This window comes from Eucalyptus grandis, chromosome 9 (assembly GCF_016545825.1).
Source record: "Eucalyptus grandis isolate ANBG69807.140 chromosome 9, ASM1654582v1, whole genome shotgun sequence".
Classification (NCBI taxonomy): domain Eukaryota; kingdom Viridiplantae; phylum Streptophyta; class Magnoliopsida; order Myrtales; family Myrtaceae; genus Eucalyptus; species Eucalyptus grandis.
Window position 1 is genome coordinate 10,077,865 of NC_052620.1, and position 27,351 is coordinate 10,105,215.

The window sequence follows — 27,351 nt, forward strand, 5'->3', positions numbered from 1 at the left end:
TGGTCGCGCGACCTCCGGCAACGCGAGAGGTCACGCGACCTCGCACGATCGAGACCTACCTCCCGCGACCCAGATCCGGGGTCGTCGGAGGTCGCCGGAGGTCGCTGACGGCCACTGCCCTTGCCGGTCATTTTTTTAAAAAATTTTCTTTTGATAATTTTTTTTACCACAAAAATCCTTTGTAAATGTAATTTCCCAAACACTATTTTGCTCAAAGCACTTCACAAAGAGCTTTCAAAGTATAATTTACCAAACACAGTTTGCATTTTGAAAAACACCTTTAAGTCACCTAAAGGCTTTCCCCAAAAGTGGTTCCCAAACGCACCCCTAGTCGCTTCACGACATTAAGCCATGAACCCGAGCAAAATGGGGCGAGTTATGTGTTATGTCGAGGTCGGAACTAGTGAAGGAGGGATGGGTAGGAGCGAGCCCTTCGAGTACTATGGTCAAGAAAACAAGGGCGAACGTAAGCCTTGGTGCGATTGCGGGAGGAGTGGGGTGACCAGCAGTGAAGAGCAGCAACGGCCGCGCGTCGTGAGGAAGAAGACCAACGGAACGGGGTCAAGAAAGAGAGACGAAAGGGAGGAGAGGACGGATTGGACGTGGGTTGGAGAAGAGACAGGCCGAGCGGGTGCTGGGTCGCGGGCCACAAACCAGCCCGATTCAATTTTTCTTTTCTTTTCTTTTCTTTTTCCTTTTTAACAAGGAGATATGGTTCGCCGGACCAGCAAAATTAAGTTTCAACAATTACCCACTACTTTCTCTTCATCAAGTGACCACTTAATTCATACGCTTATAATAACTATTTGTCGCACATCAGCTCAATTAAATAATCACTCAATTCCTAAAATGACCGGGTCTTTTCTCTATGAAGGTGAAAAGAAGTAGCCTATATTAAATAATCACTCAATTCCCAAAGACACCGACGATCACGCACATACGTCGTGTGTGCCTCGACATTGGCCTATATATTAAACCAAAAGTGAGATTTGCTTTTCCATGGTTTTAATATTATCCCTTGAACAAAGAAAAGAAATAAGTTCCCACAAGAAACAAGTATAAAATTTTAAATTGGAAGTTAATATCTTTAGACTTGAATTCTATTCACTAAAAAAATTGGAGAACTCGATGGGTACCTATGAACAGTTACTCACAAAGGATGCCCTTGCCATGGCTTCGTGCAACAAAGAAGAGAACCCACCATCTCTCGGTTTTGTTCCCATAATTAGATCAAACAGGCCTGTAAGATTGACATTCATTATTTGTTTTCTACTTAATTTGAATCTTGCGATTTTTGCACATTTCGCTTTTTTCCTTATAAATCCGAAACATTCGAAACCCTCATAGGATGTGCATTTTAACATGTACATAAAATTCTTCCTTGGTTGAATGCATAAAGGATGATGAAGGAGTTTTTAGAGCATCCATTCTAGATGGGCATTGTCAAATTAGTGCTAGAAAGTTGAACTTTATTAATTGTTTTTACTTTCAATATTATATCAAGGATGTAATAGGACTTTTCTACATATCTAAGATATGGAAGTCTTCTCCGCTTTTCTTGAAAGGCATATTGGTAAAGTTTATGGTGGCAATTTTCATTTCGTACATATGCGTAACTCTTGTAACCACCATTTGGTATACAACTTTGAATAATTCATAACATTGCCGGATTATGACGGCAAGTTTCATTATATAGAAAATACAGGGACTTGTAGAATTCCATATTTTTTGGTCGAGCACAACGCCTCTAAGATAGCGGTGCACTTAATTAGAATTGTTAAGAAGTCAAAGTCTTCATCAAATGTCGTTGTTGGGGTCAAAGTCTTTGGTGAGATTTATTTGGGTGTGGAAAATTCTTAGTGCCATAGAATTTCTTCCTTGGCTAAATGCAAAAGGATGGTGGAAGAGTTTTCAGGGCATCCATTTTAGATGGGTATTGACAAATTAGTGCTATAATGTATTAATTATTTTCACTTGGAATATCATATCTAGCATGAAATATGATTTTTCTACATATACACGATGCGGAAGCCTTCTCCACTTTTTTTGAATGACGAGTTAGTCAAGTCTATGGCGGAAATTCTCATTTCATAGAAACACGTGGCTCTGGTTACTACCGTCTGGTAGACGAAATTGAATTACTCGTAATGAAGAAAACGATCATTTATGAACATTTTCCAGTAAAATAATCTTGAATCTCTAATACCCCTGTTTACTATTGTAGGTACAAGTCCAAAATCTACTATTCATTATTTGTTTTCTACTTAATTTGAATCTTGCGATTTCTACACATTTCATTTTTTTCCTTTTAAATCCCAAACATTCGAAACCCTCATAACGTGTGCATATTAACATGCACATACAACTCTTCCTTGGCCAAACGCATAAAGGACGGTGGATGAGTTTTCAAAGCATCCATTCTAGATTAGCATTATCAAATTAGTGCTAGAATGTTGAATTTTATTAGCAATATCATATCAAGCATGGAATATGAGTTTTCTTCATATCCAAGATATGGAAGCCTTCTTCGCTTTTCTCGAAAGGCATATTGGTCAAGTTTATGGTGGCAACTTTCATTTCATAGACATGCGTGACTCTGGTAATCATTGTTCGGCATACAACTTTGAATAATTCATAACATTGCGTGACTATGATGGCAATTTTCATTATATAGAAAATACAGGGACTTGTAGAATTCCATGTTTTTTGGTAGCGCACAGCGCCTCTAAGATAGCGGTGCACTTAATTAGAATCATTAAGAAGTCAAAGTCTTTATCAAATGTCCTTGTTGGGGTCAAAGTTCTTGGTGGGGTTTACTTGGGGGGAAATTTTCAAATAAGGACCCAAAATGTCATCTTTTTCTCAAAAGAAGACTTAAAGTGAAGTTTGTCTCAAATAAGGACCCAAAGTGCTATCATTTTCTCAAAAGAGGACCTGAAGTGAAGCTTGTCTCAAAGAAAGACCTAAAGTAGTCATTTGGTCTCAAAGGAGGACCTCACTCGCCGGCCAGTGAATAGATGCATCTCCGATGTATATTCCGGTGGCCTAATTATGATATTTTCGTCCAATTTTTTTTTTTTCATTTTTGGTTGCCCTGTTCATCGTTTTCTTCATCCCATGTTCACTTCTTCTTGCCCAGACCAAGAACACCAGACTTGGGGAAAGGCTAGCGAGCACCGGCCACTGGTAAGGGCCGGCGAGGGCTCGACGCCTATCACCAGCAGTGAGCGAGGGCTCGACACCCATTACTGACAGCGGGTGAGGGCCATCGAGCCCTTGTTGGCCATGGGGGAGGGGGGCCGTCCAAATCGAGGCCCTACAAGAAGGTCCTCGAGGGCAAAAGGGGTAGCTGAAGAAATCGTTGATCTAGGAGCGGTGGTGGGATGAAGGGATGAAAAAAGCAATACGGGCATCCCAGTCGTAGTCCTAGCAAAAGACGAGGTTGTTAGTGGAGTAGCGGGCGAAGGTGAGGGAGGTCGCCCCTCACGGCCATCAGCAAGGTCACCCCTCGCCGGCCTTAGGCAAGGGCTCGCCCACCTCACCGGCCACTGATAAGGGCCGACGAGGGCCTACAAGCCCTCGTCCGTAGCGAGCAAGGGCTCGGCGGCCCTCACCGGCCGCAGCCAAGGCCACCCTCGCCAGATCTGACGAGGGTCGACCTGCAAGCCCTTTCCCACGACTGGCGAGGGCTTGGTGGCCCTCACCTACTGCCAACAATGGGCATCCAACCCTTGCCAGCCCTCGCCAACAGCCAATGCTCGCTGGTCCTTCCCAAGTCCAATGTTCTTGAGAAGAAGATGATGAATAGTGCCACCATTGACCCAAAAAATAATAATAAAGAACAAGACAACCGAATTTTTTTTTAAAAAAAAGGACAAAAATACCCTTGATCAGGCTACCGAAATATGCATCGGGGATGTATCTATTCACCGGCCGGCAAATGAGGTCCTTCTTTGAGACTAAATGATCACTTTATGTCCTTATTTGAGACGGACTCCACTCCAAGTCCTATTTTGAGAAAATGAAGGTACTTTGGGTCCTTATTTGAGACAAATTTCACTTCAGATTCTCTTTTGAGAAAATAATGGCACTTTGGATTCTTATTTGAAATTTTCCCTTTACTTGGGTGTGGAAAATACTTAGTGCCATAGAATTTCTTCCTTGGCTAAATGCTAAAAGGACAGTGGAAGAGTTTTCAAGGCATCAATTATAGTTGGGCATTGACAAATTAATACTAGAATGTTGAACTTTATTAATTATTTTAACTTGAACTATCATATCTAGCATAAAATAGGATTTTTCTACTTGTACATGATGCGGAAGCCTTCTCCACTTTTTTGAATGACGAGTTAGTAAAGTCTATGGCGGCAATTCTCATTTCATAGAAACGCATGGCTCGGTTACTACCGTCCGGTAGATGAAATTGAATAATCTGTAATGAAGAAAATAATCATTTATGAACATTTTATGGTAAAATAACATTGAATCTCTAATACCCCCATTTACTATTGTAGACAGGTGAGATGATAGGTACAAGTCCAAGATCTACTATTCATTATTTGTTTTTTACTTAATTTGAATCTTGCGATTTCTACACATTTTGTTTTTTCCTTTTAAATTTGAAACATTCGAAACCCTCAAAATGTGTGCATATTAATATGTACATACAACTCTTCCTTGGCTAAACGCATAAAGGACAATGGAGGAGTTTTCGAGCATCCATTCTAGATGAGCATTGTCAAATTAGTGCTAGAAAAGTTGAACTTTATTAACCGTTTTTACTTGCAATATCATATCAAGCATGGAATATGATTTTTCTACATATCCAAGATATGTAAGCCTTCTCCGCTTTTCTTGAAAGGCATATTGGTCAAGTTTATGATGGCAATTTTTATTTTATAGATATGCGTGACTCTGGTAATCACCGTTTGGTATACAACTTTGAATAATTCATAATATTGCATGACTATGGTAGCTATTATCATTATATAGAAAATAGAGGGACTTGTGGAATTCCATGTTTTTGGTTGAGCACAACGCCTCTAAGATAGCAGTGCACTTAATTAGAATCGTTATTCGGGTCAGAGTCTTTGGTGGGGTTTATTTGGATGTGGACAATTTTTAGTGCCATAGAATTTCTTCCTTGGCTAAATGCTAAAAGGACAGTGGAAGAGTTTTCAAGGCATCTATTCTAGATGGACATTGACAAATTAGTGCTAGAATATTGAACTTTATTAATTGTTTTAACTTGAAATATCTTATCTAGCATGGAATAGGATTGTTCTACATGTACACGATGCGGAAGCCTTCTCCACCTTTTTTGAATGACGAGTAAGTCAAGTCTATGGCGGCAATTCTCATTTCATAGAAATGCATGGCTCTGGTTACTACCGTTTGGTAGATGAAATTAAATAATCCGTAATGAAGAAAATAATCATTTATGAACATTTTCCGGCAAAAAAACCTTGAATCTCTAATACCCTTATTTATTATTGTAGACAATTGAGATGATAGGGACAAGTCCAAGATCTACTATTCATTATTTGTTTTCTACTTAACTTGAATATTGCGATTTCTACACATTTCCTTTTTTCCTTTTAAATCCGAAACATTTGAAACCCTTGTAACGTGTGCATATTAACATGTACATACAACTCTTCCTTGGCTGAATGAATAAAGGATGGTGGAGGAGATTTCACAGCATCCATTCTAGATGGGCATTGTCAAATTAGTGCTAGAAAGTTGAACTTTATTAATTGTTTTTATTTGCAATATCATATCAAGCATGAAATAAGATTTTCTACATATCCAAGATATAAAAGCCTTCTCCGCTTTTCTTGAAAGGCATATTGGTGAAGTTTATGGTAGCAATTTTCATTTCATAGATATGTGTGACTGGTAATCACTTTTCGGTATACAACTTTGAATAATTCATAACATTGCATGAATATGATGACAATTTTCATCATATAAAAAATAGAGACTTGCAGAATTCCATGTTTTTGGTCGAGCGCAATGCCTCTAAGATAGCAATGCACTTAATTAGAATCGTTAAGAAGTCAAAGTCTTCATCAAATTGTTGGGGTTTAATTGGGTGTTGAAAATTCTTAGTGCCATAAAATTTCTTCCTGGCTAAATGCAAAGGAACAGTGGAAAAGATTTCAGGACATCCATTCTAGATGGGCATTGACAAATTAGTGCTAGAATGTTGAACTTTATTAATTGTTTTTACTTGAAATATCATATCTAGCATGAAATCAGATTTTTCTACATGTACACGATGCGGAAGCCTTCCCCACTTTCTCTGAATGACAAGATAGTCAAGTTTATTGTGGCAATTCTCATTTCATAGAAATGCGTGGCTCTAGTTACTACCGTCCGGTAGACGAAATTGAATAATCCGTAATGAAGAAAATAGTCATTTATGAACATTTTCCAGTAAAATAGCCTCGAACCTCCAATACCCCTATTTACTATTGTAGACAAGTGAGATGATAGGTACAAGTCCAAGATCTACTATTCAGCCACAAGTAAAAGATGCAATCTCTTAATGACATTTCAAGCCGACGACTTGTCCATTCCTTGATCTACATGGCGCACAATTAAATTGGGCATCTTCTCAACAATTTCATGGTCCATGAAATCTTATGCCTTCTGCTTTGGCTTCTTCATCCATTTGACTTCCATTTTCTCCATCTTTCTCACAGTTCTCACAAGCTATTCGAGTCTTCTAGTTTCACATGAAATGGATGCTATGGAGATTCTAATTACAATTCTCAATTAAGATAAACTGATGAAATATCTTTTAAGTTTGATAAAATGCTTGTCAAGTATGTTACAATTATAAAAACTAACAACACAAGTGATGATATTGAGGTTCCATACAAGGGTGTCCTTGATTACTTACAATCCTGCATCTTTGTTCGTACTTTCATATGCTGTGTAAAAAAAAAAATCCTCATAAACTTCATTCAAAGTATCGGAAAGGATGATGGACATGAGTGTTGCAGAGGTCGAAAGAGATCGAGAATCTCGATCAGTTTCAGTAACCATCCAAGGATGAAGTTGTTTGCAAGGTTCTGTCCATTAGAATGAAGTCGTGTATGATAAAATTATTTAGAAATAGGTCTGGTCTCATGGTTCCAGTACACAAAGCGTGGGCCAAAGATACGATTGGGCCTACGAAAGCAAGCCCAACCCAAATACATTAAGTCGACTCATAAAATTGAGGACCAGGCCCAACTCACTTAGACTAAATCAAGCCCAAAATTACCAAACCCGCTCAAGCCCACCTATTCAAAGCCCATTCGAAGGGGAACAAAAAAATGGAAACGACGAGCTTTAAACAAAGCCAGCAACATTCATACGTGACGCTACGGAAAATCCAAGAGATCGAGAGCATTGGACTTAGCTTTAATGGTCAATGTCCTCAACGCGAACGTGAGCTCTCGAGATGATGCAGCGACGGCAACAACAGCGTCCGAAACAACTGCTCATTCCCGCATTCAGCTGCAACAATGGCAATGATCTGGATCGCCAAATCTGACTCGCAATTTGACTGGACTCAGCTTCCCGGCCATGCTCCTAAAGGTTCACGATAGGGCTTGCTTAAAAATTGAAAGGACAAGTCCACCAAGTCCGAGCACGGGTGTAAAAGTAAAACCTCTCTCGGACAATATGTCAAACAGAACGTGCGTCACTCAAAATCGCCGTTTCATCTCAACTCTCCCATCAAGCCAAAAGAATCAGTGAACTCAGCACCCTCACTTGAACGTTGAAATCATGTACAATCTCGAAGGAGATGATATGGCTCCAAGCTAAGCCTTGCGTGGAGAGCGGAGGGAGGACAGCAGAGAAAGATTCCGCTCGGCTTCATTTTCTGAAGACTTGGACCAAACTTCATCCGAACAAGAGAAAACCAGAAACCCAAGAGACAGTTTCGTGACTAAAAGCTCGGAAAGGTCGTGTTGATCCCTTCCAACGAGGCAAAATCTGCGATTGGACAAACTACAGCCAGCGACATAGAGGTGGAATAGAATGGAGGTGATTTAGAGTTGAGGCGAGCGCCGGTGAGCTGGAGGTAAGCTTCCGGTGATGAACTGAGTGGCGACGTCAAACCAGAGGAAGAAGTTGCGGTGGCCGACAACCCTATTGCAGGAGGAGAATTGAGAACCGAGAAAGGAATTCTCGCCTGCCATCGCTGTGAGCGAGAAGTGACGGCACAAGCGGGGAGGAGTGATGATCGAGCGACCGATTACGAACGACCGTGCTGAGGAAAGAGCTGCCGGTGGCCGCAAGTCGATGAGAGCCACGAGCAGGAGAGAACGAGAGCCCCCAAGAGCGAATTCTCCTCTCTTCCCTAAACGCGTGTGCGCGTTTTCCCTTCGGGAAAATAAAATTGAGCATCAACGAACTCGGATCACATCCACCCAAAAACAGTCCGGGATACGTCTAATCGTTAACATAGAATCGGAAAAAGTTGAGTCGATCTTAATCCAAAACATGCTATTTCATTTCGGCTATTCTCCTTCATCAGAAAAAAAGTATAACAGGGTAAGAGCGTTGCATTGTTAATGGACAGAAATGAAGCTGCGACTAGCAACTGGATCAACGACGGAAGCTCCGATCGTCGTTAAGGATCAGAGTCACGGCCAACGAACATATCTTAAGCGAGACCTAGTCGCTTCAGAACCTTAGGCCATGAATCCGAGCAGAAGGAGCAAGTTCAATGTCACGTCGAAGGTCGGAACTGGTGAAGGTGGATGGATAGGAGACGAGCTCTTCAGAGTACTCTGGTCAAGAAAACAGGGGCGAATAGAAGCCTTGGTGCGATTGTAGGAGAAGTGGGATGACGAGCAGTGAAGAGCGGCGACGGCTGTGTGTCCTGAGGCGGAAGACCAACGGAGCGGGGCGAGAAAGAGAGAGGAAAGGGAGGAGAAGCCGGGTCGGACGCACACTAGAGAGACAGGCCGAGCAGGTGCAGGGTTGCGGCTGGGCCCAAGAGGGCTGGGTCAAACCGGTCTGATTCAATTTTTTTCTTTTCTTTTTCAAGTAAAGATGGTTTGCCAAACCGGCAAAAACTAGCAAAATTAGGTTTCGACAACTACCTGCTACTTTCTTTTCATCAAGTGACCACTCAATTCACACATCTATAATAACTATTCATCACATATCAACTTAATTAAGTAATCATTCAATTCTTGAAAAAACTTATTCTTTTCTCTACAAAGGTAAAAAGAAGTAGCCTACGCAATTCCTAAAGACACCGGCGATCACAAGCACTTGTTGTGTGTACCTCGACCTGGCCTATATAACAAACCAAAAGCGAATCATGTCTCACTTTTCTTATGGTTTCCATATTATCCCTTGAAAAGAGGAAAGAAATAAGTTCCCACAAGAAGCAAGGATAAATTAGATCTTACTTTGTTCACTTGGATGAGACTATACTTAAATGATAAAAAGGCCATAATAATAAACATGTAATCGGTCCCATGACACCTCAACAGATTTACTCATCATATAACAATGCAGAGAATGAATAGTTGAGATTCTCATTTTTTATAAGATCTACGAGCGTTTCTCATCCACTTCTTTCTCATATTAGCTCATTTCCTTTCAAGCAACCCTGCAAGCCATTCAAAATTTCTAGATCCGAGAACAATGTATCCTAAAGAGACTCTAGCTACGGTTCCACATCCATAACCCATCAATATGGATGTCCACTCAAACCAGCCTTCGTGCCTTGTATCATTTTCTTGAAGAATGGTTCTGGTGGAATTTCTCGTGGACTGTTTGTGCATGTCTTTGGCAATGGAAATCCGTATAGTCTAGGATTCATGGAAAATGAGTCGCTCTTGAATGTGTTGAATTGCCTTCCTTGAGGAATAGGTCCGATGAGCTTATTCTCTGAGAGGTTCAAGAATGCAAGATACGTCAAATCCACTAGTTCTTGAGGAATCCTTCCAATGAACTTGTTTGAAGAGAGGTCTAGTCATTCAAGTTCCGTCAAATTGCCAGTAGACAAAGGGATATAGCCTATGAGATTGTTGTGGAAAAAGTTTAGCCCTTTGAGCGACTTTAGGTTTCCAATATCCATGGGAAGCTCCCCAACAAAATGGTTGCTCGATAAGTCGATACTCGTGAAAACAGTTAGAATTTTCACCAACCGTATCTCTAGTCGTTTCATGGTCACCGTGATTGAATTTTGATAATTATCATCTCCCATATACTACAGCTTGCCTCGTCTTTTATCCTGATTCATCATGGCAGTAAGCTTCATAATATATTTAATGGGTAAAGCACCTCTCAGATTGTTGTTGGACAGGTCGAAGATGTGCAATTCAGAAAGCGACTTTCTCTAGGACTACTTATGAAGCCATGGAACATGTTGGACCTCAAAACAAGAACCCGTAGCTTGAGAAGGGTTCCCAACCACTCGGGGAATGTATCCTCGATTCTATTGTTGCCAAGATCCAAAACTTCCAAATTTTCACAACGTAGCAAGAATCGTGGCAATGTCCCTTCAAATCAATTCTGACTAAAGTCAATAGTCCTTAAGTTGCTGTCTTCAGCAAATTTTCTAGGGATCACACCGTGAATCATGTTCATGCGGAGGTTGAGGATCAAGAGATTTTTGATAAAGTTCATCAAGCACTCTGGCAAGGTGCCCATCAAACTATTATTGGACAAGTCAAGGACTCTGAGCTCAGTGGCATTGCATATCAAAGGGGAAACCTTTCCACCAATCTTGTTGTTTGCACTAAACTAGAATCGAGTGGTGGGTCGAACCTTCAAATCTGTTGTTGGATAGATCAAGCATCACCAGATTCAATCGATGGAGAAAATATTCTTCAAGCCATTGACCCCCTAAATTATTGTTAGATATGGAAAAATAATAAAGCACGGAGGGAACAAATGGAGCAAATAAAGGATCGATTTGACCATGGAATTCATTGAACTAAAGAGCGATGAACTGTAATGAGGGGGCTTCTAGCAACCACTTCGGAAAAGGACGTGTGGACTCCTAGAGTGCTACAACTTTGCACAAAGGGACATTTAAGTGCCATAACTTATGAAAGGTACACTTAAGTGCCAAAATCGGAGCAAAATTGATTACTTGAGTTCAATCTGGCCAAATTGCTTACGTGGCATTTTTCGGCGATTTCCGGCGACTTCTTTTACTGATGTGGCCCATTTTTTTATAAAAAAAAAAAAAAAGCCAACGTGGACAACAAAAACAACATCGTCCATCCACATTGAGTGCGCTGACCTGAACGACATCGTTAGGTCATTGTGCACTGACCTAAACGCGTTCCTCCCCGTCCGCGTTCACAATAGATCTCGTGCCCTTCTCTCCGTCGTCGTTCATGCCCAGAGCTGGTCATCGGTCGCCGTCGTCAGTCGCCATTGTTGGTCGCCGTCGCCGCTCACCGCTCACCATTGTTGGTCATCATCACCACTCACCATCGTCACTTGTCCAAGTTCGACCCTCGATTATTTTATTACAGCTTCAATGGAATTTGTGTTGATACACTTCAACTGAAACTTGCTGACATCACACATAGAGACCAGATTTCTCATTATTTTCATGAATTTTTCTTTCAAGTCAATGTCAGAGTATGCTTTGATTGTTGAGTCACTAGCTATGTATCTCTTTAAGAGCATCCTAATAAAGCAGGTGACTAATGCATCTCCGAGAAGAAAATTAAGTCCTTGAACCACCCCGCTTGTGAGGTCAGTATAGGGTATGTACTTGAACCACCCTGCTTGTGAAGCTGTCTAGGGTATGTTTATTAATCCAAAATCCCGAACGAGAACATAACAACTGTAGGTAGAATTTTATTGGTAAAGTTACAAACTAAGAAAAAGTTTCAAGCATGAAGAATAAGAACTTGAAAGGGTATTAAAGCATGTTTCTGTGAAGCTATTTCCTAGAATTGGCTCTGCAGCTTGTGTCCGTCTTCTTTGAGAAAGGTATTGCCTGCTTGTCCAAATTTGTTATGGGTTAGGATAGTCTAAGACTTTGGAGTGATCTGTCTCGTGCTTCATTTTCTCTTTGTTTTTCTTTAACTTTAGCGACATAAAATGCTTCCAAATTTAGTTGTTCTAATTTTAGTTTAAAATTCTAAAGGAATTTGTAGGAGTCAGCGACTGTGATTTGATTAAGTTGATGTCAAAGTATGCTTTGATTTGCTTAAGTTGATGTACATTCTCTCACATCGCAAGTTTAGTGCAGTAGACAAAATTGCTTGGGCTGTGATTGCTTTGTGGGGGACTGTGCTTATTGTGGGGACCTCTATTTTTTGTTAATATTTTAAAGGAATGGAAGTTAAATAATTAAAGTGCCGACCTCTTTTTTGGCTGTCATGTAGGGGCATATTGTTAGTGTGGGGACCTCTATTTACTAAAGTCCATGAGAGTGGGGGACTCCCATGTGCAATTGTCTAGTGGTCCCAAAACTAATGATTATTTTTCTTGTTCTTGGTGCAGAATGGCTCATGATAGGGATTATGTTGCTGTCATAGTTTGCTACGATGGGGAATTTGTGATTAGGGAGGATGAGTGGGAGTATGAGGGTGGAAATGAGGGCACTATCTTTATGGATATAAAGAATGCATCTTATATAGGATTTCTTAGGAATATAAAGACTTATTTGCCTTGTAAAGTTTAGAAGTTGCTGTATTGTATTTCTGGGAAAGACTTAAGAGATGGTTTGAGATGCTTAAAAGATGATAATGATCTTAGGGATGTTCTATACTATTATCTTCATGTTGAAGAGGTAAAAATATTTGTTAAGTACAATAGTGAAAGTGAGGATGAAGATGATGATGGAGAGAGCACCGAAGTAGCACAAAAAGGAGATGGTATTCAAGGTAGTACTGACGTTAGGGTCGAAGGAGGGCTGGATAGATATGATGGACATGAGAGAAGCGTAGATGCAATTCACCAAAGTGATGATGACATAGGTGATGTCACAATCTCTATATTAGATTGGGAAGTAGCTGAATCAATTGATGATGATGATAGAGGGTTGCTTGCTGAAAATTTTATAAGTGATGATGACGATGAGGAGCTTGTACAGTCAAGAATACAGCGAAGGAATTTTTTGACAGCTAAGTTTGCAGCTTTGCAAGTAGCCAATAAAGTTCCAAACAGACCCGAAGGCCCTACAGATGCTGGTGCTGCTGGCTAGGAGACTGATTATGAAGAAAGCGTCGAGAATGCTACTTCCCAGGATGAGCTTGAAGAATATGAAGGACCTGTGCATAGAAGGAAAATGAAAAGTAATTTTTCTTCTTATGATCCATCTGTTGCCTCTCCTACTTTGTCGCAGGCATGAAAATTCATGATGCGAAACAATTTAGAGAAGCTATACTGAAGAACTCCATTGCTGCACAAAGGAACATTGACTTCGTTAGAAACACTAAAACTTTTGTAAGAGCTAGGTGTTCACAGCAAAATTGTCCATGGAAGATCTATGGCGCATTTGTTAGGAGAAGTGGATCTTTCCATATTAGAGCTTACTAAAAGGAACATACTTGTTCCATTAATTTTGAGAATAAAAGGGTAACAAATGCATAGTTGTCGAAGCACTTCTTTGAATTGATTAAGCTGATGCCTTAGATGAATACTACTCAGTTCAGGATGCTAGTGAAGGAGCAGGTAGGCATCAATATATCCAGGAATCAATGTAAAAAATCGAAGTAAAAGCTAATGAAGATACTCATTGGTCAGTACATCGGTGAATATGGACAGTTGTGGGACTATGCTTGGGAGTGTAGGCTGCAAAATCCTGGAAGTAGAGTGTATATAGAGGATGTGGAGAGACCACTTCCTGATGTTTGGACGAAGTTCGATAAATTATATGTTTGCTTCGATGCATGCAAACGAGGATTTTTATCTGGTTGTAGATGGATTATGGGATTTGACGGGTGTTTTTTGAAAGGCTTGTGCAAAAGAGAATTGCTGGCCGCAATTGGAAGAGATGCAAACAACTAAATGTTTCCCCTGGCTTGGGCTATTGTGAAGGTAGAGAACAAGGACAATTGGTCTTGGTTCCTCAAAAATTTGATGATTGATTTGGAGATAACAAATGGGGCAAAATGGGCATTCATGAGCGACCAACAAAAGATAATGTTTGCTTTTTAAAAAATTTGGTCACTTGTTTACTTTTTGATATCAACATGTCATTTTCTTACATTTTTTATATTTTGAATTATTGCATGGACTAGTTCCAGCAATAGCTGAGTTGTTGCCTTATGCTGAACATCGAATGTGTGCACGACACATATATGCAAATTGGGCAAAGACCTATAAAGGGGACAAGTTGCAATCACAATTTTGGCAGCTAGGAAAGAGCATGAATATGGCTGACTTTAGTATGGCCAAAGAAGAGATGCTTCAATTGACAAAGGATAGTTATGATGCACTGTTCCAAACGGACCCGAAGCATTGGTGTAGGGCGTTCTTCAGCAAGGAATTCAAGTGCGATAACATTGATAACAACATCTGCGAAGCTTTCAATGAGAGGATAATAGATGCCAGATGCAAATCAATTATCTCGATACTTGAAGACATACGGGTTTTGGTCATAACTCAGTTGCACAGACAAAGAGATGATACTGCAAAGTGGACTAAGCAATATGGTCCTAGGATTACTAAGAAATTGGATGACAACTTAGCTACAAGTAGGTATTGTCATCCCATTTGGAATGGGGATGAAGGATATGAGATAATGAAGGGTTCCGATAAGTATGTTGTCCATTTAGGTACGATGAAGTGTTCATGTAGAGCATGGCAACTAAGTGAAATTCCTTGTGCACATGCCATATATGCAATTCAATTGAAAGGCCACAACACAGAAGACTACCTTGATGATTGGTACAAGAGACCGAAATATCTTGCTTCGTATCAATTCATGTTGTAGTCAATTAGAAGTAGCAAGTTCTGGGAGCCAACAGATCACGAAGCACCTCAACCTTTGCCACTAAAGAAGAGAATGTGAAGACCAAAACGAAAACAAAAAATGACGGAGGGAGAGGAGTCATGTCAACAAAGGATGAATAGAACAGGCATACCAATAAAGTGCTCTTTTTGCCACATAGTAGGGCACAATATTAAGAGTTGTCAATTAAAGAAGCAGTTGGAACAATTGAGGCCAGCTAAAGGGCCTAGTAAAGGGACAGTTGGAGAAGGAGAAACAGAAATGCGAAGTGAGTCGATTGTTCTTCAGTCGACGACAATAAACCTCGTAAGTCATGACAGTTGTGTTTATGTTTCTTTATGGTTTGTTACGAATATGTATATAGATATAAGTGACATGTTTGTAATGTTTTTATCTTTGTTAGGTCACCGTGACACGTGAAGAATTGGCCGAAGCCCTTGCTATACTTGAAACTGAAGGACTTGTTCAAAGAAGGGAAAATAGAAGATAGCCAGCTGTAGGATTGGCTAAAGCAAGAGGGCCAGTTAAGTCGACTATTCTCTAGCAGCAACAGAGAAAAAAAAATACCCGGTAAGTTCAATGATTTGAGTTTACTTTTCATTTACATTCTAATATAGCCTGATATCATATTTATGATGTCCTTTGTCTTTTTCTCAAGTTCAAAGAAGGCAAGCTAGAGCTCAGCTGCCAATAGAGGGCCCAGTTGAAGGGCCACCACAAGATCCATCAACAAGGTCATCACAAAGGCCACTACAAGGGTCATCACAAGGGCCACCACCAAAGCCAACCGAATGTGTCACTGAAGCTGAAGGCCTAATTAGAAAAGCAACCAGAAGAAAGCCAAATGAAGAACCACCTATAAGAAGGCCATTTACAAGACGCCTAGCTGAAGAATTGGCCGAAGAAGCCCCTGCTGTAGTTGAATAGCCACAAGAGCCCAAGAAATCACATGCAAGAAGAAGAGGCAACCAATCACAAGTACCTAAAAGTGACGCTCCCCTTCGAACAAGAGGGGCTCTTAGAAAGAGGCTAAAACAATATGGTATGGCCTTTATACAGATGAGCATTCTGGAATAGTTATTCTTAATGTAAGTTTTATAGGCTGCATTTAATTTAATTTAGAGTGCAAACTTTTGTTGATAATTGAGTTTTCTTTTTGAAGCCTAGGAGAAGTTAAGAGGTTCTTATCTCTCAAGACCCAACTCAAGAATCAATGGCTACGCCAACAAAGAAGAAGACATTGCTTGCGCTAACAAGAAAGAAGAGTAAGAAGAACCTAGTTGCAAGTTCATCTGAATCAGTTCAATCTAGGACAATTGCAGCTCCATCAGAATCAATGCATCCCAAGACAGTTGAAGAAAAAGTCTCACATCTAGTTAGAAAAAATGCAAGAATTATGAATCAAGTGCGAGGTCCATCAAAACGAACACGAATAAGAGGCATTGTGCATATTGATTGACGAAATGGGACGTGATATGATTTGTGGGGCTGAGAAGTCAGTTGTAAACATCTGTGGATGTTTGTTTTTTTTTTTTAATAGTTTGTTATTGAGTTAGTTTAGTTGAGTTTGTGAGACTTCATTTGTCATTGAGTTTGTGAGACTTCATTTCAAAATCAATGGAACAGTTGTTGCTTGTCATTTTTGGCATGTCTTTTTCATTTTTTTTATTTTGTATTTACTTTTACTTATTGCTGCTTCTGGTAGTGGATATGTGGTGGTGACTGGGGTGCTCGTGTGGCTGGTGGTAGCGGCTGGTGAAGCCTGGTGGTGGTGGGTTGGGTTGGAGGTTTTTGCTACATCTGGTGCAAGATGTAAGTGTGCAATATGCACAGCTTGCACCAGGCAGTGCTAGTGCAAGCTGGTGTAAGACACTTTATACTAGCAACTTATGCAGCAACATACCACCAGCATAGTGGTGGCTGGTGGTGGCTCAAGTGGATGCTTGAAATGTTTGGTATGGCTGGTGGTGATGATAGCTGGAGATCGATGGCGGCCAGTGGTGGGTGGTGGTGGTCGCTAGTAGCAGCCGATACGTACAAAAAAAATGACACTTAACTTATCACATTCTAAAAAATTTAGCACTTAAGTGTTCACTTTTAACAACAAGTGGCACTTAAGTGATCCTTTTAATAATAACTTGACACTTAAATGACTCTTTTTTTTTTTTTTTTTTTTTTTTTTTTTTTTATCACGACTGTCACTTAAGTGATCACTAGATACAACTTATAGCACTTGAGTAATCACTCGTGTCTGTTCTATGTATATGGTGGTTTGCAGCAAAACAGAGAAGCTGTTGGTTTATATATTTGCTGCTGGTTTACACATTTGCTGCTGGTTTACATTCAATTCAAGTAAAATAGTCACCACAACACATTGACCTAATATACATTCCATCATCACCGATTTATATTTGAGAATAAGCAAAAACATTATACAAACAATATTTGTTGAAATCATTCATTCATTCATTCATTCAAAACAAGTACATTTATCCACACATTTACAATTATAGCAGTCGGAGAAACTTCTTCTCATCTTCCAGTACTTTACATCTCATCATAAAGTAGGATAGACAAAAAAAAACAGCAACACAATAAAAGCTTGGTAACAATTCCATTCAATTTTCATTTTTGAAACTTCGTTCTTCAAATGATTAACAAAATATGCTTGAGCTTAAACTTGCATTGAGTCAACATCGTCCAAGTCGTCCGCAGGCGTAGATGGAGGTTGATAACATCCATCAAGTAGGTCCAATATCACATCTGTGGCTCGGTGAGAGAATTTCGCATCGACCCATTTGAAGTATTTGCACTTCGAGCCTTCTCTGTATCGGGCACATCCATAGAATCTTCTCTCGGGATTTGTTCAAGTCCACGATATTCTTCTTGGACTTGGTAACCCACAAAAACAGAAACGTTCGCCTTCTCCTTCGCTTTGGCGAGAGACAATTGAGCCGCTGCTGAAAGTCCTACTCTCCATTTCTAATATTCAATAGTAGAATTTGGGGCAAATTGAATTAGGGTACGGGATTAGGGCTCCAGCGCTTCAATGGCAATTTGCCCGATTTAGGGTTTTAAATTTAGGGCAAATGGGGAGACGACGGTGTTTTCGCTGATTTAATGGCTCTATTTTGGGCCAACACCCGAAACGACGTTGTTTGGGGTGAATTCGAGCTGACTCAACTCTCCGGCGAGAAATATTAATTTTTTAATGCCACGTATGAATTCCGGCTAGCTTCACCGGAGATGACACTCAGGTGTCTTACTTTTCTTAAAATGTGGTACTTAAGTGTACCTTTCGTAAGTTATGACACTTAAGTATCCCTTCGTGCAAAGTTATGGCATTTGAAGCGTTCTTTTGCCTTCGGAAAAGTATCATTGATTCTATGGTGACAGACGTTTAGCAAGGTCAATGATGGACAATTTTCTAAAGACCATGGAAATGTCCGTTCAAACTTATTGGCACTCAAGCCTAGTATCAAGAGGTTGGCTAAATTTCCCAAACATTATGGAATAGAGACAAAGAAATTGTTACGAGCCAACCTTAGAGATTCAAGGGAGCTTAATTTGCAAATGGAAGGGGGAATCTCTCCACTGAAGTGATTGTCGGTGGCCCAAAAGAAGACTATAGGGAGTGGTAAATTTGGAAGCAAGCCCTGGACTAAGTTGTCACTAAGGTCAACATGGATCAACTCTTTCCAAGGAAATTGTTGTATGCCTCCCTCAATAAGGTTACTAGAAATATCAAGATACTTTAGGGTACCTTTCCATACATCCCAAAACCATCTTGGTATTTGACCGTCAATCTTGTTTTCGGAGAGATCTAATTCTCTTAGCATTTTTAAAGAGTTCAAAAAAAGAGGGAACTCAGTCAAGTTGCAAGAAGACAAGGCCAAAGTCTCAAGCTTCGAAAATGAATAATTCATACTATTGTAAGCTAGATTTAACTGTACTGAAAGACCAAGGACTTGTAGATTTCTTAGTATTGAAATGACTCCCAAGTCTAAAACACCAGTAAACTTGTTAAAAGAAAGGTCTAAATGTATAAGTCGCTCAAGCTTGATAAAAAATGATGGGATATGACCAGTTAATTCATTGTGTGAAAAGTCCAACCTGGTTAATTTTGTTAAGTTCACAAGCAATGAGGGAATGGAGCCTATCAATTTGCAGAACTTGAGATCCAGAGTTTTTAAATTCTTTAGTTCACCAACTAAATCAGGTACTTTGCTTGAGATGCTTGTATACTTCAAGGTTAAGGATTCAAGAGACTTGCTCCAATTTGACTTCGGAAAAGAAATTGCGATGTCGTTGAAATCCAAATGGAGATCAAGAAGGTTTAGCAAGTGGAAAATGTCAGCCGAAGTTCCTCTTATAACATGCAACCGACACACCTGAAAAACCTCAAGGAGGATGATAAATTCACGAAGGGCCTAGGTGAAACAAACTATTGATGACTATTATGCGAGAACTCACCCTACACATTAAGGCTCCGTTCATTTCATAAAAAATGTGGCGTTTTCAGAAAATATTTTTAGGAAGTCATTTTCCAGAAAAATGTAATTATTTTTCGATGTTCGGATGAAACCCAAAAATGAAGTAGAAAATATTTTTCGTTGTTTGGTAAGAAATATATTTTCCTTCATATACTCTTTTTTCATTTATTTTGTTTTTTAAAATGGATTTTTCATATTTTTAAAAAATTGATTTTTAATGATTTTTAATTTTTAAAATCTATTATTAATTTTCTTTTCTTTTCTTTTTCTTTGTTTTCCATCTTCTTTCTTGGCCAATCGCCGGCCATGGTGATGGCCCACGACCGGCCACCAGTGAGCCTCAAGCTTGCCGACGAGCACGAGGCTCGCCGCTCCCATTGGCGAGTGGGAGCATCGAGCTCAAGGCTTGCCAAATTGATGAGCGCAAGCTTGAGATCGATGAGCTCGAGATTCATCTAGCAACTAGCCAAAAAAGAAGAAGATAGGAAATAAAGAAAAGAAAAAGAAAAAAATGAAAAAATGAAAAGAAAATGAAAAGAAATAGAAAAGGAAAAAGAAATTAAACGGTCCACTGTCCTTTTAATATCGCATCAGGATGCATCATATGTTTAAGACAGAATATGCACTGTTGCCCTTTCCTCTTGTAAGGAACCAACGAAACTTGTTAAAAACGCTAATGCTCCGAGGCCGGCTGAATGGATCCATGGTATTCGACCATTCCCCTTGGTCAAAGGCATCATTCCGTGCGATGGGGGATGTACGGTCGGTGCGTGAGTGCCGATGCATGGAGCCAACAGCCTTCCGTTTTGTTCTAGTCTTTGCTTGGAGGATCGTTTTGTGGTTAGTGATTTCTCAAAAGAGAACAGAAAATCTGGGAAGAATTGCTTTTCCGAAGTCAAAAGTAGCGTGAGGACAAAAGGAACAGACACCTACCCCAAGCGACCAGATTCCAAGGGTTTTGGGAAATAGGCGAGGATTTGACAGAGCACTTGGAAGGGGAGAAAAGGAACCGGTACCCCATACTCGCTAGTGACGTGTGCCCATATGGGATACCTAGGGTACTAGGTCCCATTCCAATCAGGACCGACGATTCATGTTTTTACACTGCGCTCGCGTCGATTACTATGTCATTACAATAATATTTTGGCACAACCGCAAGATGTTATTTTGGCGAACGTATCAATTCGTTTGAGTTTCGAATTAGGTCTACTTTATCGAGTTTTAATTTTACTCTATAAATTCATGCCATGGTCATATTGTGTTCTTGCGTTGCATCGAGGATTACCACCTTGGTTGCACGTCGGATTTTTTTCTTTTTCTTTTTTTCTTTTTTTCTTGCACGTCAGATTTTAACACATTAAAATGCACCGAAAATCCTAAATCCAAATCATTCTAATTTAGGTCTAATATCACAAAAAATCCCAAAGTGACTTTACTATATGTAACATCCCGGGCCCCATTATGTAATATTGTCCGCTTTGGGTCACCCGCCCTAGCGCGAACAAACCGACATTCCAGCCATGGTCTTTTCCCTCACGGCTTTAAAACGCGTTACACAGGTTAGAGGGACCCAAGCCTTATAAGCTAACCAAGACCTTCCTCCCTAAGCGATGTGGGACAAGAGAGGAGGCTGTCACACTCTCCACCTCTTAACGTAACAGCGTCCCCACGGGTGTCGAACAGCTCAGAACAGCATTCGAGAGCTGTGGTCCCACACACGGTCTGGCCCCACGGGCGTCAGAATAACTCAGAACATCATTTGAGCTGTGGTCCCACACGGGGTCGGGAGTCAGCTCTGATACCACTTGTAACATCTCGGGCCCCACTGTGTAATATTGTTCGCTTTGGGTCACCCGCCCTAACGCAGACGAACCGCCATCCCAGCCACGGTCTTTTCTCTCACGGCTTTAAAATGCGTTACACAGGTTAGAGGGACCCAAACCTTATAAGCTAACTAAGACCTCCCTCCCTAAGCGGTGTGGGCCAAGAGAGGAGGCTGTCACACTATAAACTAATTTTGTGACCAATTAATACACCTGCAATAAATTTACTCAAAACTAATTTTTTGAACATCAAAAATCCTAAATTAGTAAATTTGTAATAAGTTTACCCTCCATTTTTTTTTAAATTAGAGTAATTCACAATTATGATAAATGGAGAATAAAACCCAAAATTGATATATTTGTGAAATGCCACATGCCATTCAACTCGACATTTGACAATAAAATTTAATAAAAGCTAACAAATGGTAAATTTGTCACGAATGTATAAGTTTAGGATTTATTGTAATAAAAATAATTAATTTAGGTTTAATTTATCATAGTTGTACAAATTTTGGTTAGTCATAACCCTTTAATTTATTCAATTTTATCTTGGATCTTTTTTTTCCAAAAAAAAAAAAATACAATAAAAACCTTTCAATGAATTTTCATATGAAACTGCCAATGTGTCACTAAGAAATAACAGGATAAGTATGTTGGAAGTTTTAAAAATGGAAGTACAATTGAGTTATAAAACTTTCAAAAAGTGCAATTAAGTCCTAAAACTTATTACAGAAATGCAGATGAGCCCTAAAATTTTTAAAAAGTGCAATCAAGTCCTAAAATTAGTTAGATTAGTCAAATCTAAGTTATTCCGTTGATTGTACTGTTTGAAAGTTTTTAGGCTTGATTGCATTTTCAAAATAAGTTTTAGGACTTGATTACACTTTTTGAAAGTATTAGAATTCAATTGCACTTTCGTGACAAATTTTAGGACATCTAATACTCTTATAAAAAAAAAATCTACATAGGATCCTTAAATTGCACTTTTCAACGTAAGTTTTAAAACATAATTTCATTTTTAATTGAACCGAATGAATATTTTAGGACTCAAATAAACGTTTTATCAAATGATAAGGACTTGATTGAACTAACTAAAAAATTTGACACTTGGTTGGAATCCGTACATAAGATTTAGGACTTGTTGACAACTGTATCATTATGATCCTACCATTCAATGTGACACCCCGAACCCTTCGCAGGTCGTCACCAGCGCCAATGTTACTCCTTATTACCTTTCTGTCTTTCGAAGAAGTGTCCAAATTCGCAGACACATTTTTTTTTTTTAAACAAAACGGTCCCAGCGCGACTCATTAGCGGAAACAAATTAAAACATCACAATCTCTTTCCCTACCAACCATGATACAAATACACACCACTAATCACCATAATTTTATAAACAGGCCACGACACTTTATTTACATATATATTTTCAAGATGGGATTTCTTTTGGGTCGGTACATCAAAAAGGAAAAGCTAGGACTCAGCCATGTCCAGCCTAAAACCTCAAAAAGAAACCTCGACCCTCAACATCACACGTGCAACAATCCCCATCATAAGTGTCGGCTAACTATCCCCAAAAAGAAACAGCCCCTACTCGTCGCGCACGGGTCTCACACCCAACTCGGTGCATTAGGCGGTGGCGGCGGCAGCATCCCTTGCATCGCTCCATCTCAACGAACATGTACGGATATGAACTCCTGAATGACAGGGCCCCTAGCCAGGCTTATGTCGTACATCACTAGACAGCGTACTCGAATAAAAGTCAGTCCGGGAACAGAGGGACAGTCTATCTCAGCACACTTGACCTCTACATCGGATGGTGGACCGTAAAATACATCACGCGTGACGGCAGGAAGCGGCATACTACTAATCTGAAATGTGGGTCCCCAAAGGGGTGAGTACAACCACTCAGCAGATAAGGAATCCAATAACAACTCAATGCATCATGCAGATCATACATGCATTGCAGGCGTTACTTACCTTGAAGCCATGCGCATACTATCATGCATCATCATATAATTTATATCATATTCATGTGTATCATCATTGTATCATACATATCATCATCATCATGACATCATCACATTACACATGTCATCATCATCATGGCATCATTACATCATACATGTCATCATCATCATGACATCATCACATTACACATGTCATCGTACCATATCATATATCATCATCATTATCATCATCATGCATATCATCATGCATATCATATCATGGGTGATCATCATATCACATCACATATCATCATCATCATGCATATCATCATGCATATCATATCATGGGTGATCATCATATCACATCACATATCATCATCATCATGCATATCATATCATGGGTGATCATCATATCACATCACATATCATCATCATCATGCACATCATCATGCATATCATACCATGGGTGATCATCATATCACATCACATATCATCATCATGCATATCATCATGCATATCATGCCATGGGTTAATTTTCATCATTTATCTTTAAATTTGATCACCACATCACCCATTTCTCAAATCATCGATTTCATCATCCCTTCGGGCAAAAACCTCCGACAGGGCTCCCGGCATTCAGCCTCCTAGGCCACCGGGCATCCGGCCCCCCACATTCCGGGCATCTCGCATCTCAACTAGCATCACGAGGCATTTTCTTCGGGCAGAAACCTCCGACAGGGCTTCCGGCATTTACACTCCCTAGTCGGGCATCCCGTACCCCAATCCTGGCATCGCGAGGCATTCCCTTCGGGCAAAGACCTCCGACAGGGCTTCCGGCCCCCCACATTCCGAGTATCCTGAATCTCCCAGGGAATCCGGCAATGCATCTCTATACATTCCAACCTCATCCTCCACCACAACCACTTCCTCACTTATCATTATCCACATTTACCATTATTTTGATCTCAATTTAACATGACATATGGTGTGACATCAAACAAGTTATACTTGGCATAGCATTCACACATGCATCACAATTCAATGTCATACATACACCAATATCTTATTATACATACAACAATGTATAATTATTTATTAATAAATTCAATGGAATTTATGGCCAATAAAATAATCCATTTTATATTTATTTTATTATTTATTTATTTATTTATTTTTAATAAATAAATATTAAATTCAATATCTATAAATTCCCAAAATTATAAAAAATTTCAAGAAATCATTAAACAAACCAATAGGATGACAATTTCATGCAAAATTCATGGCCAAATTGAATTTCACACAATTTCACAATTTTCACAAAACAGCACATAATATTCGGATAAAACCAGAACGCACAGTTTCCAAAGAAATTCGATTAAAATATCCATATGGTCTCCCAAAATTACTAAATTTTACAGAGTGATAGCCAAGACATTTTCGCACAACTTTCATTAAGAACTCCAAGCCAGATTCTTTTTAGATTATTTTATACAGCCTCACAAAGCTTCTGGACCCATTACCACATCGTCCAGTGTACATATCACCGAAATATTGAGATTTCACCTACCTATTCTCTTTCGTTTTCTCTGAAATTGGGATATTTTATACATCAAGATATCTTCTACAAGTTTCATGAAAATATCTAAGTCAAATAACCAGAGTAGAGTCATCATTTAGGTCCTTGAAGTCTCGGGTATCTCAAAATACATCACCAGAATCATCATCTTCAAGATCTAGTCGATTTACTAGGCTACACTTGTTAATTTCACTTCAAATTTGAGTATGTTTTATTTTAAGATGTCTCCTACAACTTTCATGAAGAAACCGAAGTGAGATTCTCATCAAAAACCAACATGCAACCACGAATCCAACAAGAGGTCAGTAAAAACTCTCCAGATCTGAGGTCTCCGTAGAACAAGACTTTAACCCCTCAAATCTCCATCATTTTTCACGAAATTTCAGTATGTTGTAGTTAAAGATGTTAGATACAACTATCATGAAGAAATAGAAGCCAAAATCGGACTCTAAACACACATGCAAGCTCAAACAAGTTTCTGACTCACACGGTCCGAACACAAACAGCCACACCATTCACACACAACTCATCCATGCTTCGGTTTTTCTCATCTAACACTCAAAGATTCAACATGCAAACGACATACAAGCATGCAAGAGAAGCTAGAGGACTCCCACTTGCCTCTAGAACGGACGGTCGACGGCGTAGGGCGGTGAACACGGCGGACGAACGGCGACAACCCCTTGGCTCCGCCTCCTTCCTCTCTCGGCCTCTCCTCCCTCTCGCACAACTCTCTCTCTCTCTCTCTCACACCTCTCTCTCTCTTTCTCTCCTTGGGCGAACAAAATGGCCGGCCACCCTCTCTCTCTTCCCTTCTTATACCCCCAAAAGCTCATCATTGCTAATGATTACATGCCACTCAAATGGACCAATGCATGGGGACTCTTCTTGCCACTTGGCAAGATCCATGCATGGGCCGACCACCATTCTTTTGGGCCTCTAATGGGCCGGTCGACTTGGCCCATTAAGCTTAGGCCAATGGGCCTAAGGCCCATTCCAAAAATTAACCCCTTTTTCCTCTCTTTTTTTTTTGAATTTCTTCTATAAATATTTTTAAATTTCAATTTTCATCTTGGCCAAAGTCTTAGGGTATCTTGGTTATTGAAATTTAATTTATAACGTACATGGCCAAGCATAAATTATTAATCTATCAAATTTAAATTTTCACAATCATATACACAAATCATCTAATTAAAAGACTAATGGCTAAAGCATAAGCCATAGAAATTTTTATCACCTAATTAGAGACTTTAACACACCTTATGGCTTGGCTTTGAATTTTGGGATGCCACAATTCTCCCCTCCTTAGAGAATTTCGTCCTCGAAATTCAAACACCACTTGCACCTTCTTGAAATAAATAGGGATACTTTTCCTTCATCTGATCCTCACTTTCCCATGTGGCTTCCTCCATATCATGATGTCGCCATAACACCTTAACCAATGGGATCTTCTTGGTCCTAAGAATTTGCTCCTTTCGATCTAATATCTGCACAGGCTCTTCAATGTACCTTACTTTCTCATCCATTTTGATGGCTTCATGATCGAGTATGTGACCAGGATCCGGCTGGTACTTCCTCAACATCGATACATGAAACACATCGTGCAGATTTTCTAACTTAGGAGGTAACGCTAAACGATAAGCTACATCCCCTATCCTCTCAAGAATTTCAATAGGTCCAACAAATCTAGGGCTTAGCTTACCCTTCATCTCGAATCGAGATATTCCTTTCATTGGAGATACCTTAAGGAATACATGGTCTCCTACACTAAATTCCAAAGGCCTTCTATGCCTATCTGTGTAGCCTTTCTGTCTACTCTGAGCTGTTCTAAGTCTTTCTCTGATAATTTCAACAGCCTCGGTGGTAACTTGTACCGCTTCAGTCTGTCAACTTCCTTTCACCTACTTCACTCCAACGAGATAGGAGTCCTACATCTCCTTCCATATAATGCTTCATATGGAGCCATGCCTATACTCTTCTAAAAGCTATTATTATAGGCAAACTCTACCAAATGCAATCTTTCATCCCAAATTCCTTTGAAATCGATTACACAAGCCCTTAACATATCCTCTAATATCCGGATTACCCTTTCTGATTGACCATCTGTTTGGGGATGAAATGCAGTACTAAACTGAAGCTTAGTCCCTAATGCAACTTGAAGACTTCTCCAGAAATTCGAAGTAAACTTCGAATCCCGATCTGAAGTAATGGTCACTAGAACACCATGTAAGCGTACCACTTGACTTACATACATGTCCGCATACTTATCCATTGAGTAGTCCATGCGAATCGCTAAGAAGTGTGCCGACTTAGTCAAACAATCCACTATCACCCAAATTGAATCATGACTCCTTGATGTCCTTGGCAATCCTTGCACAAAGTCCATCGTTATATGTTCTCACTTCCATTCTGAAATGTCTAATGGTCTCAAAAGTCCTGCGGGTTTACGATGCTCCGCTTTCACTTGTTGACACGTCAAACATTGAGATACGTACTTAGCCGTATCTGCCTTCATACCATTCCACCAAAATTGCTGACGCAAATTCCTATACATCTTTGTACTACC

The 27,351-nt window shown here is 39.8% G+C and overlaps 1 protein-coding gene across 1 annotated transcript in view; it reads right to left on the bottom strand.

Annotated features, from left to right (window-relative positions):
* The window catches only part of LOC104429283 (probable glucan 1,3-beta-glucosidase A), a 48,347-nt gene that overhangs the window by 8,058 nt on the left and 12,938 nt on the right, over positions 1 to 27,351 (bottom strand). The gene's annotated exons all lie outside the window — the stretch shown is intronic.